The sequence below is a fragment of the Equus caballus genome, chromosome 5, assembly GCF_041296265.1.
Source record: "Equus caballus isolate H_3958 breed thoroughbred chromosome 5, TB-T2T, whole genome shotgun sequence".
Classification (NCBI taxonomy): Eukaryota; Metazoa; Chordata; class Mammalia; order Perissodactyla; family Equidae; genus Equus; species Equus caballus.
The window spans coordinates 1,436,532-1,449,484 of NC_091688.1; the positions used below are offsets into that span (position 1 = coordinate 1,436,532).

General features: G+C 47.8%; 1 protein-coding gene across 49 annotated transcripts in view; it reads left to right on the plus strand.

The window, feature by feature from the left end:
* The window catches only part of NFASC (neurofascin), a 175,400-nt gene that overhangs the window by 56,293 nt on the left and 106,154 nt on the right, over window positions 1-12,953 (plus strand). Inside the window, exon 1 of one of the 49 annotated variants that reach the window (XM_070266512.1) lies at window positions 2,216-2,272. The exons of the other annotated variants lie outside the window; for them this stretch is intronic. The gene's annotated coding sequence lies outside the window, so the exon portion shown is untranslated. Of the gene's footprint in view, window positions 1-2,215; window positions 2,273-12,953 lie in introns of those variants that run through there. 49 annotated transcript variants of the gene reach the window in all.

Consider the following 12,953-nt stretch of genomic DNA (forward strand, 5'->3'; position numbering starts at 1 on the left):
GCCTCCCCAAAACTTAGGGGCTTAAAGCAACAGCCGCACTGTTTATTCAGAGTCCATGGGTCACAATTGAAGCTGGGCTTGGCTGGGACATTCTGGGGGTCATGCCTGGAGTCACTCCTGTGGCTGTGGTCACCTGGTGGCCCAAATGGGGCTGGGTGATCTAAGATGGCCTCGCATGCCCGGCACGGGCTGCTGTCAGCTGGTTGGTCTAGGGCTGAGCTGTCCAACACATAGCAACTTGCTGCATGTGACCTGAGCATTTGAAATGTGGCTGGCCTGATTTGAGATGTGCTGTAAACGTAAATACATGCTGCATTTTGAAGACCTAGAAACTGTCTAATGTAAACTATCTCATTGATAACTTTTATATATTGATTACATGTTGAAATGATAATATTTTTAATATTAGGCTAAATAAAATATATTAAAATTAATTTTACCTGCTTTTCAGTTTTTTAATATGACTATTAGAAAATTTTAAATTACGTACGTGGCTTGTGTTATTATATTTCTATTAGAGAGCATTATACCATATGAATGAAATATATGGTTGCATTGCAAATGGAGTGTGGCTTCTATTTCACAGCTTACACATATAAATGATGAAATAGATGTATGGTCCTACGTTTCTCCTCTGGCCCCTACATTCCACTTCTGGTGGAAGAAGGACCCAGAGCCATTTAAGGATGGGGAGTCTAGGCCAGGATGTAGTCTTGTTTTGCCACACCTCTCTTTGTGAAGGAGGGAAACAGAAGCCCAGAGGGTTAAGTGACTTGGTGAGAACTGGAGCCCTGGCCTCCTGCCCTCCAGGCCTTGGCTGTGCTGCTCACACCTTTCACTGACGCTTGGTCGAATCCCAGGCTTCTCAATGGACCATCTGCTCTCCTCTTTCTAGACACCCAGAACCCTTCTCTAGCCCCATCACATGCTGTGCCTCATACTACAGGCAGCCCGACGTTTTATACTCGATCCCCAGGACCAGAAGCAGACGCTGTAGCTCAGGGTCCTGCAGTCTGACTCTCTGCTGTCATCAGTTGACATTCACTCACTTAACCTGACCATTTGGGACAAGACTCAGAGCAGGGCCCCCACACCAGCCTGGAAGCAGGAATGGAACATCGAGACTACAATTACTGACAGTCCTTGGGCTGGGTTAAGGCACGTCCGCCTAGCCTTCTGACTCAAATGCTCCGGGGACCTAAGGCAGTCTGCAGCTTCTGTGGCTACAGCAAAGCAGAACTGAACCATACACCTTGCAGAAAGCAGCTCAGAGATGAATATTGTTAGGCAGAAGGAAAACAATGATCGGGTTTTGTAGTGATCCAGTTGAGACTTGAACTCAAGCACAGCAGGAAGCGTGAATATTAAGGGACGGAGAAATTGGATGCTTAGGAGCCAAAATAGGAGTTGGATGGGGAGCTTGGAGAGGGAGAAGAGTCCGGTTCTCAGGTCTAGCTAGGTGAACCCACTGAACGAGTGTGTTGTTCACTGAGAACGTGACTGTAAGGAGGGGGAGGTTTGGTAGAGAAGATCATGGGTCCGGTGTGGATTTTAAGGTGCCTCTGGGAGATGCAAGTGGAGATGGTCAGTAAACAGCTGGAAATACAGATTAATTGAGAGAGAAGGAAGGACATGAGAAATTGATATGTGAGTGGTTATTCAGTAGGCAGTGGTTGAAACCGTTAGTGGCGATAAGATTCTCTGGGGGATTGTGGAAACTAAGAGGACACCACTGAGAGTGAGACCCTGGGGAATAGCGGTGTTTGATCTGCAGGGAAAGGAAACAGAACCCTTGAAGAAGGCCAAGAAGGGATCTCACCGCGGGGCCTGCCCCTCAAGCTATAATTGCTGCAGAAAAGGACAGAGATTCCTGGGACGTAGTGTGTCATGCGTTGTTCATCTTTTTATTCCCCGAAGGGCTTTGTACGTGGAAGACGCAGTCAGTGTTTGCTGAGTGAGATTAAGTTGGCGCTGTGTTGCAGCGCACTGATTGAGCTCAACTGAGCTGACTGCTTCCTGGGCTGCTCAGGCAATTTTAGACTTCTCCTCGCTCTGTCCAGCTTCTCCCCCTTTCCCTCCTCTTGGTCACCAGGTCTGGTATACAGCAAGAACTTTGTTGTGCAGCTACATTTCAGGGTCTTAGTAAAAGCTGGTACAGAGGATCTCACCAGTTACCATTTGCCTGCCTTCAGGTGACTCCGACCAAAATACCCAGATAACAGAGGCTTCTGTAAAAGGACATCTAATTACCTCTCATCATAAGCACCTGAAGGTAGGTGGTCTCAGGTTTGGGGCAGGACTTTGGTTATAAAGGACCCGGGCTGTTTTTGTCTTTTCACTTCGGTATCTAAAGTTGTCAACTCTCAGTTCCCAGGTTTATCACCTCATGGTTACAAGGTGGCTGCCGTAATTCCAAGCATCATGTCCTAAAGTAGTCAAGTTCCTGGTAGGAATAAAATATCAGGACTCGCTGTATCTTTGAGAGAGATAAAAATCTGTGCAGAAGTTTCCTTTTACACTCCATTGGCCAGCTTGGCCACCGGTTCATCCCTAAACCAAGTTCTAGCAAAGGCTTATGGCGTCACCACGCTGGCTCAGCCAGATCAGGGCTCACTCCTTGGAGCTGGAGGAAGATGCACCGTCCCTGAGCAGAGGACCACCAGAAAAGCATTGGAGCCCTCTAAACCGGGGAAGAAGGAGGGAATGGCTGTTGGCTAGGAAATCAACGGTGTCTTCCATAGCTGTATTTTTTGTACTTGTAACTTAGGTTTGAAATCATTCGATTCAACATTTATTGAGCGCTTACTGTGTATCAGGAATGGTTATTTCACCACTGAGGCAGATAACAGGTCAGATTTTAAACTGCTGAGCAGATCCTTCTGCCTGCCAATCTTGTGGGCCTCTGTTATTCCTTAGAGGTCTTCCCTGATGGGACTGAACTCACCCCCTAGGTCTCTCCATGCTAAGCCAGTATTCTAGCCAGTTCCCTCTCCATCTCGGTTGATGCAGCTAACCCTGACTTTGAAAATCCTGTATTCCCATCATGTTTGTTCTGTTTGTGATGGACCTTGTCCTCTGTACCCCTGGTCTCCCCTTCAGCTTCTCCCTTTCAAATAGTTTACCAGCTATTCTCCTTTCTGTCTTTCGTCCATCTCCGTCAGTCTCGGTTTCCATCAGTCAGTCTCAGCGTCGCCTACAAGCTTGTTTGCTCGCTCCCTTTTTCTTTCTGCCCTATGCATTCTCTTCTACCTCGTCCCTTGCTTTACTCCATTCTTCAGGAGTCACCTGCTCCCCTCTGCTGACTGTTCCTGATTTGGACGCAGTCCCTGCCTCAGAAGGTTCCAGTGAGTCCCCACTGCCTGGTAGATGAAGTCTCTAGCCTGACAGAAGGGTAGCTACATAGCCAAGAACAGTAGAAGGGACTTGGTGAGAGAAGAGGTGTGGAGGGGGTTCGTTCACGCCATCTGTATTACTCGAGTCTTTTACTGCAAGAATGTATTCTGTCTTACTTGCATTATTACAAAATAAAACACCTCTTGCCTAGCATTCAGAGCTTTCCATATTCTTTCCAGCTCCTCTGCCACAACTCTTCTGCACGAACTTTCCTCTCTGTTCAAATTGACACCTTTCCTGCCCTTGAGACCACCAGCCTTGAAATTGTTGAGCAAAACACAACCCAGTATCAAATGGCCTATGCCTTTCCCTCCTGACTTACTTAATCTCTACCCCTTCCTCAAGCTTCCAAGACCTAGACTGTCTAATACCTTGCCCGAGAGCCCCGTCCCACCTTCTGCAGCCCCCACCCTCCCCGTGAGCCTCCCGGCCTCCTCCTCCTCTGAGCTCCCAATGCACTTCCGCTGTGGTACAGCAGGGCTCCAGGTGCGTCTATCCGTTTGTGTCCTTCAGCTCTGCTCTTGGGGCACCGCCTACGAGAGCATCCATTCTGGCTGCCTTTGGTCCTTCCCTCTCTCATTTTTGCTGATGACACTGAATGTGGCTGGAGTGACTGAGACAGGATTCAGCTGACAAAAGTAGGCTTTAAGATGTGGGCTCCAGAAATGCATTGCCTATCAACTGGAACCCCTGAACTACTCATTTGGCTTTTAGACGTTTACTTCCTGGTGATCGCTCTGATATTGTAGCCTTGAGGCATTACTTAAATGCCACATTGTTACTTACTACTTCCTATCTATTTTATCCCCCCAACAAGATCATAAACAGCATAAGGGACAATGTCATTTCTTATTTATTTCTATTTACCTCCACAGTATCTTTCTCAGTAAATATCTGTTGCTTTGATTTTAATCCTATTTCCTTACATTTTCTTTGTAGCTGTTATTTTCAAAACAGCTCTCACAGACTTCTTCATTTTTTGAATACTTAAGACTCCATATTTGAATTTGAGGGTTGATGTTTATGTAAATGACCCCTCTAACCTCATAATCACCCACTTGGAGGTCCAGAGTCTTCAAGAACCTTCTCCAGGTTTCTGCTTTTCTCCCTAGCCTGTAGGAGGTTGAGAATGAAGGGAAATGAAGGGAATTGGTTCTGCAAATGAGGTAAGTCGCCTGGAAATGGCCTGATGAACGGGTTTTCTTGAGATCACTTTGCTTAGAAGCTTCTCAACTGTACACAGCTCTGCCCACTCTCTGGCCTGAAGGAGACAGCATGGAGTGGGCCAAAAGGAACGAAACGGAGGCGGGGAGCCGGAGCGCGGCAATGAGAACCGCTGAATGCGAGGGCTGAGGTCCGTTGCCTGAAGCTGCTGCGAGATTGGTGGGAGGGGCAGCATTGCAGCCCCCGCCTGTGCTGTTGCTTGATGGGTTCAGTGATTGTATTCTGAGTAGCATTCAGGCTGGCATTTAGACAGGCCTTGAATGTGAATTCTTGCAGGGGAGGCAGCCGGCACAATCCTGCTTTGTTCCAGTTCTTTGAGGACTAAGGAAATCATTTTTTAAAACAATACCCTCCTTCCTGGGCTGCCACTTGTTTGTTTGCTCTGAGGATTTCTCAGTAACTCTTTGGTCTCTTGCTTGTGTTCACACGCTGTGCTCCTAACCAGCTGGGCTTGGTGGAAGGCAGGGTTTGGGTCTCTGTGAAAGGCAAGTGACGTGTGGATTGTGCTCTTCAGCGCGTGCTGGATGCTCACAAAGGGCCGTGTACCAGTGTCTCATTCATTTGTTCCTTTAAGCATCCATTCAAAAAACGCATTCCTGGGCTTGGTTTTGTGTCCAGGACTATTCTAGGAACTATTTTGGGGTGGAAAAGAAGTGAAAGACACATATTTTGCCTCAAGAAGCTGTAGTCACCGTATAATAATATTATTAGCAATAACGGCTGGCACCTCTTACTGAATCCCTTTTACTCTGACCAGAAACCAGGCCAGAGACGTTCTAGATACTGTTCAGTTGAGTCACCCAACATTTCTTGAGTGCTCTTGTCTCGGCACTGTGCCGGGGGCTGGGCGGGCAGCTTAGTCTGGCAGGAAAGACACATTTAAAGGTAACGTTTACAGGTGTGCAAGGGTGTGCTCGCCCTCTCGAAGATGCTCCTCCCGGCAGCGTCAGGGCACTTGGAGCTCGTTATGAGTGCTGTCCCCCAAGATGTGCTGCTTTTTGACAAGATCACTCGGTGATCCATTTATGGGCACTGAAGTTTGGGAGGCACTGGCGGGCAGGCTGAGAATTAGCTTGGTCTGGGGTGAGAGATCAAAGAAGGGCTCCGGAGGCAGAGGCTTTTAAGCTGGGATGTGATGAGGGCCCAGCAGGAAAGAAGATGACATATATATATAATATGTTATACATATATAAATAAAGAAGGTAGAGAGTGGGGTGGAGCGAGTTCCAGGCAACAGGAGCAGCCAGGGAACCTGCTGGGCCTTGAAGTCCAGTGTGACAGCTGAGCTGAGGGGTAGGCAGGGGTCAGCTGGGGGAAGGCCTTGTAAACCAGGGCAAGGGCAAGGAATTTAGACCCAGTGAGAACGGATTAAAGAAAAATACCGCCCCCACTTTATAGATGAGGAAACAGAAGCTCAGATAGGTTGTGTAATTGGCCCAAGGCCACACAAGCTAGTAACTCACTGGTAAACTAGTAAGAGCTGGAATTTGCATCCGGATCTCGAATTCCAAAGCCCATTTTTTGAACCACTATGTAATTTTCCTCTCAGGCCATTAAGAAAACAAAATATACGCATGATAGAATTTTTAATGCATCTGTGTTATGTATGATTTGGAGAATCTTATAATGACTTAAAACAAGATGATTAACTTTGGAATAAAATAATAAAACCCATGAGCTGAGAGAGAGAAATTCCATTTGAGCAGATTTTTTCCCCTAAGTTAGGAGGTATGGTACAAAAGGAGACGATGTAAGTTATATAGATAACTCTTGTTACGTGAAGAAATAGATGTCTGTCTCAGGAAGCACCTTTTTCCGTAAGAGGAAGCATAAAACGGATGGTTGTAAGGGTAAAGCGGTCTGTGATTAAACCAGCGTGAGTCCTCACCCTTGTGCTGCTGGCTGAGCAGCCTGGTGTCCTGCCTGTCTGTCAGCGCTGGTGTGGGCAGCCGTGGTCAGTGGTCTGCGCAGGGGCAGGAGGGAGCAGAGCGGCCGGGCAGCCCAGGGGCCCCACACCTCAGTCAGAGCCGGAGGGGCACTGGCTCCAGCTCAGGGGATGTGCAGAGGCGCCGGGTCTCTTCCCGGAGACTCCCCAGGTCTGTGAGGTTCCCGGTTTCTAAGAGGCCAGAGTAGCCAACACAGCCGCTGTGGGGAGGAGAGAAAGCAGACCCCTCTCCCTGGGGTGGGAGGTTAGAGTGGGAGAGGGGAGCCCTGGGCTCAGAGCTTTCTAAAGCTATTGGGAGGTGTGGCCTTTAACCTTGGGGAGCTGCCAGTCTAATGGGAGAGGCACAGCCCCTGCCTTCAGACAGCTCCAAGTGCGATGAGGGAGGCACAGCCCCTGCCGTCACGAGGTCCAGAATGAAGGGGAGAAACAGACCTGCCCCAGGGAGCCCCCAGGCTGATGGGGAGACGGCACAGACACAGGAGTGATGATAGCGCCGTTATCGCAGTTACACAGCTGTGGGGAAGTCCCGGCACCCCGGGCTCCGCGTGCCGCTGGGACTCTGGGTGTGACAGTTTGCTGCTTCCTGCCTTTTCCCGGCCAGCTGCAAGCCGAGAGGCCAGTGAAGACAGAAATATTCCAGAAGGGGACATCTCTGCCCGCGGTCGTTTTTAGGTTGCTACTTATAGCCCTGGCAGGAGGCGGGGGGAGCTCCTGAGGCTGAGACAGGGATCGGGCAACACTCAGGCCGTCCCCCACCCCCACTTTCCTGTCATTCAAACCCCAGCTTTGCTCATGGCTCACACGCCACCACGCAGCCGAGGCCGGTGGTACCAGTAGTGAGTGACACATTTGCCAGCTCCCATGGGCCATCCAGCTGTTGCTCTAAAGCACCATCTAGCATGCGGTGTATTTATCTGGCCTTGGGAAAAATGGAGTCCTTCTGTCCGCCTGCCCTTCCTCCCCAGCACCTCCCCTGGAGGCCGTGACTGCTGACACTGGGCAAGAAAGAAAGAGAACTTGAGGTTTACTGAAGGGAACGTGGGTTAATCAGGAGGTTCTTGCTTTTGTCCACAAGTGACTTGCATGTCACCTTGAGCAAGCTCTCCTCCATTCCTTTGCCACGAGGAGCCCCGTTCTCCCATCAGTGTTAAATGAGGGGAGCATGGTGCATGGGGCAGACCATGTGATCTAACACTGCAAGACCCAAGGTCAGTTCCTGGCTTTGCTTGCTTCTAGCTGCATAGCCTTGGGTAAGGCAGTTCCACTTGTCCTCAGATAAAGGGTTTTAAAAATCATTTGGGCTTCCGTCTTCTTACGTGTAGGATGAATGACGTAAGGGAGTGAGGACCGTGATACCTACCACACTGGGTGGTTATGAGGGTCACTTATCCTGAATACGTTCAAATGCTTTGAAAAATTTAAAGCATTTAATAACCAGTGTTATTTTTTGAACGGGTGATGGATATTCTTCCCTTTCCTACTCACATGGTTGTGGTGTTGATAATGTTGGGAAAAAATCGTGTATGAAAACAAAAAGTTTATTCGATATAAAAGACTAATATTGGCTAAAATAAATCCTGAGGGCCCCCAGGTTTGAGGCCTGAGCAGTAGGAACCGATTCATGATCACTGCTGCGCGCGCGGGGCTGAGGGGTGGAGGATCGAGGGGAAGACCTCGGAGTCCAGCGGGAGAAGTAAGAGGGAGAACGGCAGCAGTGACACATGGCATTAACTGCTGCGTCTCAGACTCTAGGTGCCGGGGGGGGGGGAGGTGGGGGGGGGTTCAAAGCAATCAGGGAAGCCTACATGGAGGAAGCACTCCTTATTATAGCTACATGTATAAATGTATTCACTTATTCAACAGATATTTTTTACCAGCTTCTATGGGCTGGGCATGGTTCTAGATGTCAGAGATACAGCAATAAATAGATAAAACCCCTGTCTTTCAAGGAGCTTACATTTTAATGGGGGAAAGACAGGCAATAAACGAGGAAAATAAGTAAAATATGTGGTCACTAGGTTGTAGGAAGTGCTGAGGAGTTATGAAGCAGGTAAGGAGCCAGGGAGTGCTGGGGACATGGTTTGCAACTTTACATAGTGTGGCCAGAGAATTCCTTAGTGAGAAGGGGACAATGCAACCAAGACCTGAGGGAGAAGAATAAGATAGCAGGCAAGACTCGAGCTGTGCGCTGGAGACGAGCAGTGCAGGAGAGGGCAGAGAACAGATCCCTTGGGATGGGAAAGGCGGGAGGACCTGCTGATGGCTCAGGTGAGAGCTGAGCGGGAGAGAGAGGAGTCAGAGGTGACGTTAAGGGTTTGTTGTGAACACCTGGGAGAGGGGTTGTCGTTAACTACACTGGGAAGGGCTGTGTGTTGGTGGGTAGAGGAAGAAGGTGAGAGCGGAGCTGAGAGGGCAAGGTGAGCGGGAGACGCTGAGACGTCCGTTAGAAGCAGGATCGCAGGTGTCCGGTTGGCAGTTAGGTATATGGGTCTGAAGTTCGGGGGAGAGGTCTGGGCTAGAGATAAACTTGGGAGTTGTCAGCATATAGATGGTATTTGATGCTAGGAGACTGGATGAGATCACCAAGGCAGAGAGTGTACGTAGAGAAGAGAAGAGACCAGGATGAGTGTGGGACCTCCAACATTAGAAGTTGGGGAGAAGGGGAGGACCCAGCAGAGGAGATTGAGAAGGAATAGCAGTAAGGGAGGAGGGAGACCAGGAGGTTGTGCTCTTCCAGACGCCGAGCAAAGGAGGTGTTTCCAGAAGAACCAGGCGAGCAGTTGTGTTAGATCAAGGAAGATGAGGAGTAGGAATTTCTTCCCTTGGACTTACACTATTGAGGGACCGTGACAAGGCCAGTTCTGATTGAGTTTGGGGGAGAGTCTTGATTGGAGTGGGTTTAAAAGAAGTTTGGAGAAGAGAAATTAGAGGACATAAATGTGGGCAGGTCTTGTAAGGAGTTTTCTTGTACAGGGAAGAGAAATAGGGCAGGACCCAGAGGGGAGGCGGGGCACGGGATGGCCCTCAGGTTGGGAGAGATCGCAGTGTGTGTGTCAGCTGGTGGGAAAGAGCCGGTAAACAAGACAGTCTTGAGGAGGCAGGAGGAAGGGAGGAATTGCTGGGCACTGTCGCTGAGGAGACGAGAGGGGATGGACCTGGAGCACAGACAGTGCATCTGCGGGAAGAGGAGAGAAGCTGGAGCACACAGGCACAGAAGCAAAGGGGTGGTGGCACCTATGGAAGTTCTCTTTCGTTGCTTCTATTTTCTGTCTAATAAACATGGCCATCAGCCAAGAGCCAAAGGATGGGGAACCCCAGTTTCTTTAAAAAATAAGATGTAAGGGAAACAAAGAGAGATGGAACTTATAGATTAAAAGAGACAGAATACACATATCAACTAATGTGTGGACCTTATTTGAGTTCTGATTCAAACAAATAGTAAAAAAAAGATGAGACATTTGCGAGACCGTGGGAAATTTGCATACAGTGGATATTTGATGATAATAAAAATTATAGTTAATTTTGGAGGTGTGATTTTATTAAGGTTTTGTTTTGTAAAAGGGTCGTCTTTTAGAGACAGATGCTGAAATGTCTATAGATGGAATTGTACAGTGACAGAGGTTCGCTTCCAGGAACTCCAGTGGACAGGTGAGGAGAAGTGTGCCGGGCGGGGAGGTGATGGCTATGGGTCCGTAATTGTTGATGTTCGCTGATATGCATGTGGAGATTCATTATACCTTTTCTTACTTCATAAGAAGAGAAAAGAAAAAAGAACGAGGAAGGAGATGTTGGGGATTTCGGAAGCCAGGGGAAGGAAGGAATTGCCATCTGGGAGAGCAGATGAGGAGGGAGATGCGTTTGCTTGTCAGATGCCATTAAGGGCCCACTTGAGATTCAAGAGCATGAACTTAAAGTGAGGCCAGACAGCGTGGAGGTATGTGTCTGCGCAGCCGCGTCCAGCAGCCCATGTGCAGGCCCAGAGAAGGCGGAGAATTGCATTTAGCCGGAATTGTGTGTTTAACCAACCAAGTCCAGGGGTGGGGAGGCTCGTTCTCCCGTCACGTGGATAAAGTCTTGGAGGAGCAGGGTCGCGTCTTGGCTTCAGTGTCTCACAGCTTATTTGACTGGCTGATTCCCCAGTCCACCTACATGTTTTGACCAAATTTGATACTCTATTGCGAGTACTTAAAAATGATTTATTTGGAGGTGCTAAAGGGAGCGGGGGTGGGGAGTTATCATTTGATGGGTCCAGAGTGTCAGTTTGGGAAGATGAAAAACTCCTCTAGATGGATGGTGATGGTGATGCCTGACCGTGTGAAGTACTTGATGCCACTGAACTGTACACTTAAAATGGTTAGAATGGTAAATTTTGTTATATATGTTTTACCACAATTATTTTTAACAGATTTTGTTCCATCTATGAGAGAGAAAAAAGTTGGGAACAGAAGGGTTCCAACTGCCTTGTGCCCCGTGCCCCTCCCCTTGGTCCTGAGTGGGGGATCCTGGATGAGTGTCCTCGTCCCTGGTGCATGTGGCTGGGACAGGTGTGACACTCCGCCTCCACGTGTTCACTGTTAGCTCGTGCTGTGGAGGATGTCCCTGTGGTCCAGGAGGGAATCAAAGCATCGCCTAAAGACACAAGGTGTCCCCACCCCCGATCACAGCACAGCCATTGCAGAGCGCCTCCCTCAGCTCCTCCTGTCCCTCGGCAGTGGTCTTTCCCAGGTCTGTTCACCTGAAGCAGGAGCCTGTCTTTCATTGGATCGTTTCTTCCTAGGTCACAGGTCTGGGAGGCCAAGGGCTATGGCTGACCTGCTTTATCCTCCTTAAGACGAGATGCTTCACAAGTCAAAACATTTCTCTGGCCAGGTCATGTTACCAGTACCAATTTGGCTCTGATTCTTGGTATATTTTAAAACTAAGACATATTGAATATATAAGCTAAATATAGTTACACATTTTTTTCCCTTGGGAATAATAACAATTTTCTGAGATAATCACAAAGAGAACTTTTTAAAGAAATCCTTTGTGGTGTTTGCTCATCTTTGTGTCTTCCACAGGGCCTTTCACAGAGCAGTAGTTGAAATTTTGCTATATTGCTGTGAACTACGTTTCAGCATGGAGTAAAAGGAGTGTGGGCTTTGGGGACAACAACCTGGGTTTGAGTTTTGGTTCTGCCACTTACCAGCTGAGTAACTCTAGACATATTACATAGTATCACCGGGCTTCAGATTTCTAATATGTAAAATCAGGATAATAATGCCTGCCTTATCGGGATGTTATAAGAATTAAAAGGGATAATTACAAGAATGGATGTCTGTTCCTAACTTTCTCTCATTGCTGCTGCTTTTCTTGACAAACGTGGCTGGGAAAGAATTAGGATGTAGACAGCTGAGTGACCTTAGAGAGATCGTTGAACATCTCTGAGCTTCATTCACATTTTTCATCTATCTGTGCATCACTTTTCTCATCACATTGAATGATGGAATTCAATTAGAGATTTCCTTCTAGATGATCTAGGGTTTCTTTGACCCATTGGGACAGATTTTCTTTTCTTTAGGGAGCTCAGATGCACAGCATTGGATTCATCATAATCCTTGGTTCATGACTCATTCTCGTCATTGGTCCCTGCATGCCCTGCTGGTTTTCTTTCTCTCTCTTATTCCTGTTCCCTCCCTCCCTCCTTCCCCTCCCCCTCTCCCTCTTTCTTCCTTCCTTCCTGTCCATCCATCCTTCTACCCATTACTTATTTGTTTATAATAATATAGTAAGTACCTGCAAACCCACTACCTACAACAAAAGATAGGACTTTGATAATTAGCAAATGTCTAATTTTATGGTCCCACCACTGCGACTACCAAGCTCTTCTCTCTCCCTCCTCCGCTGCCAGAAGTAATGGCTCCTGTTTTTCATTTTCCTATTTTTAATTGTGGTTAAATATACAAGACATAAAATTTACCATTTTAACGCGTACAGCTCAGTAGTATTAAGTACATTCACGTTGTTGTGCAGCCAGTCTCCAGAACTCTTTTCATCTTGCAAAACTGAAACTCTGTACAGCTGCTCCCATTTCCGCTCCCCCTAGTCCCTGGGAGCTACCATTCTATTTTATGTCTCTATGACTTTGGCTATGCTAGAGACCTCATAAAAGTGGAATCATACATACTTGTCCTTTCGTGACTGGCTTGTTTCGCTTCGAACAATATCCTCAAAGTTCATCCATGTTGTAGCACGTGTTAGAATTCCCTTCCTTTTTAAGACTAAATAATATTCCGTTGTGTGTTTATACCACATTTTGTTTATCCATTCGTCCATCCACAGACTCTTGGGTTGTCTCCCCCTCTTGGTATTGTGAATAATGCTGCTATGAACACGAGTGTACAAATACCTT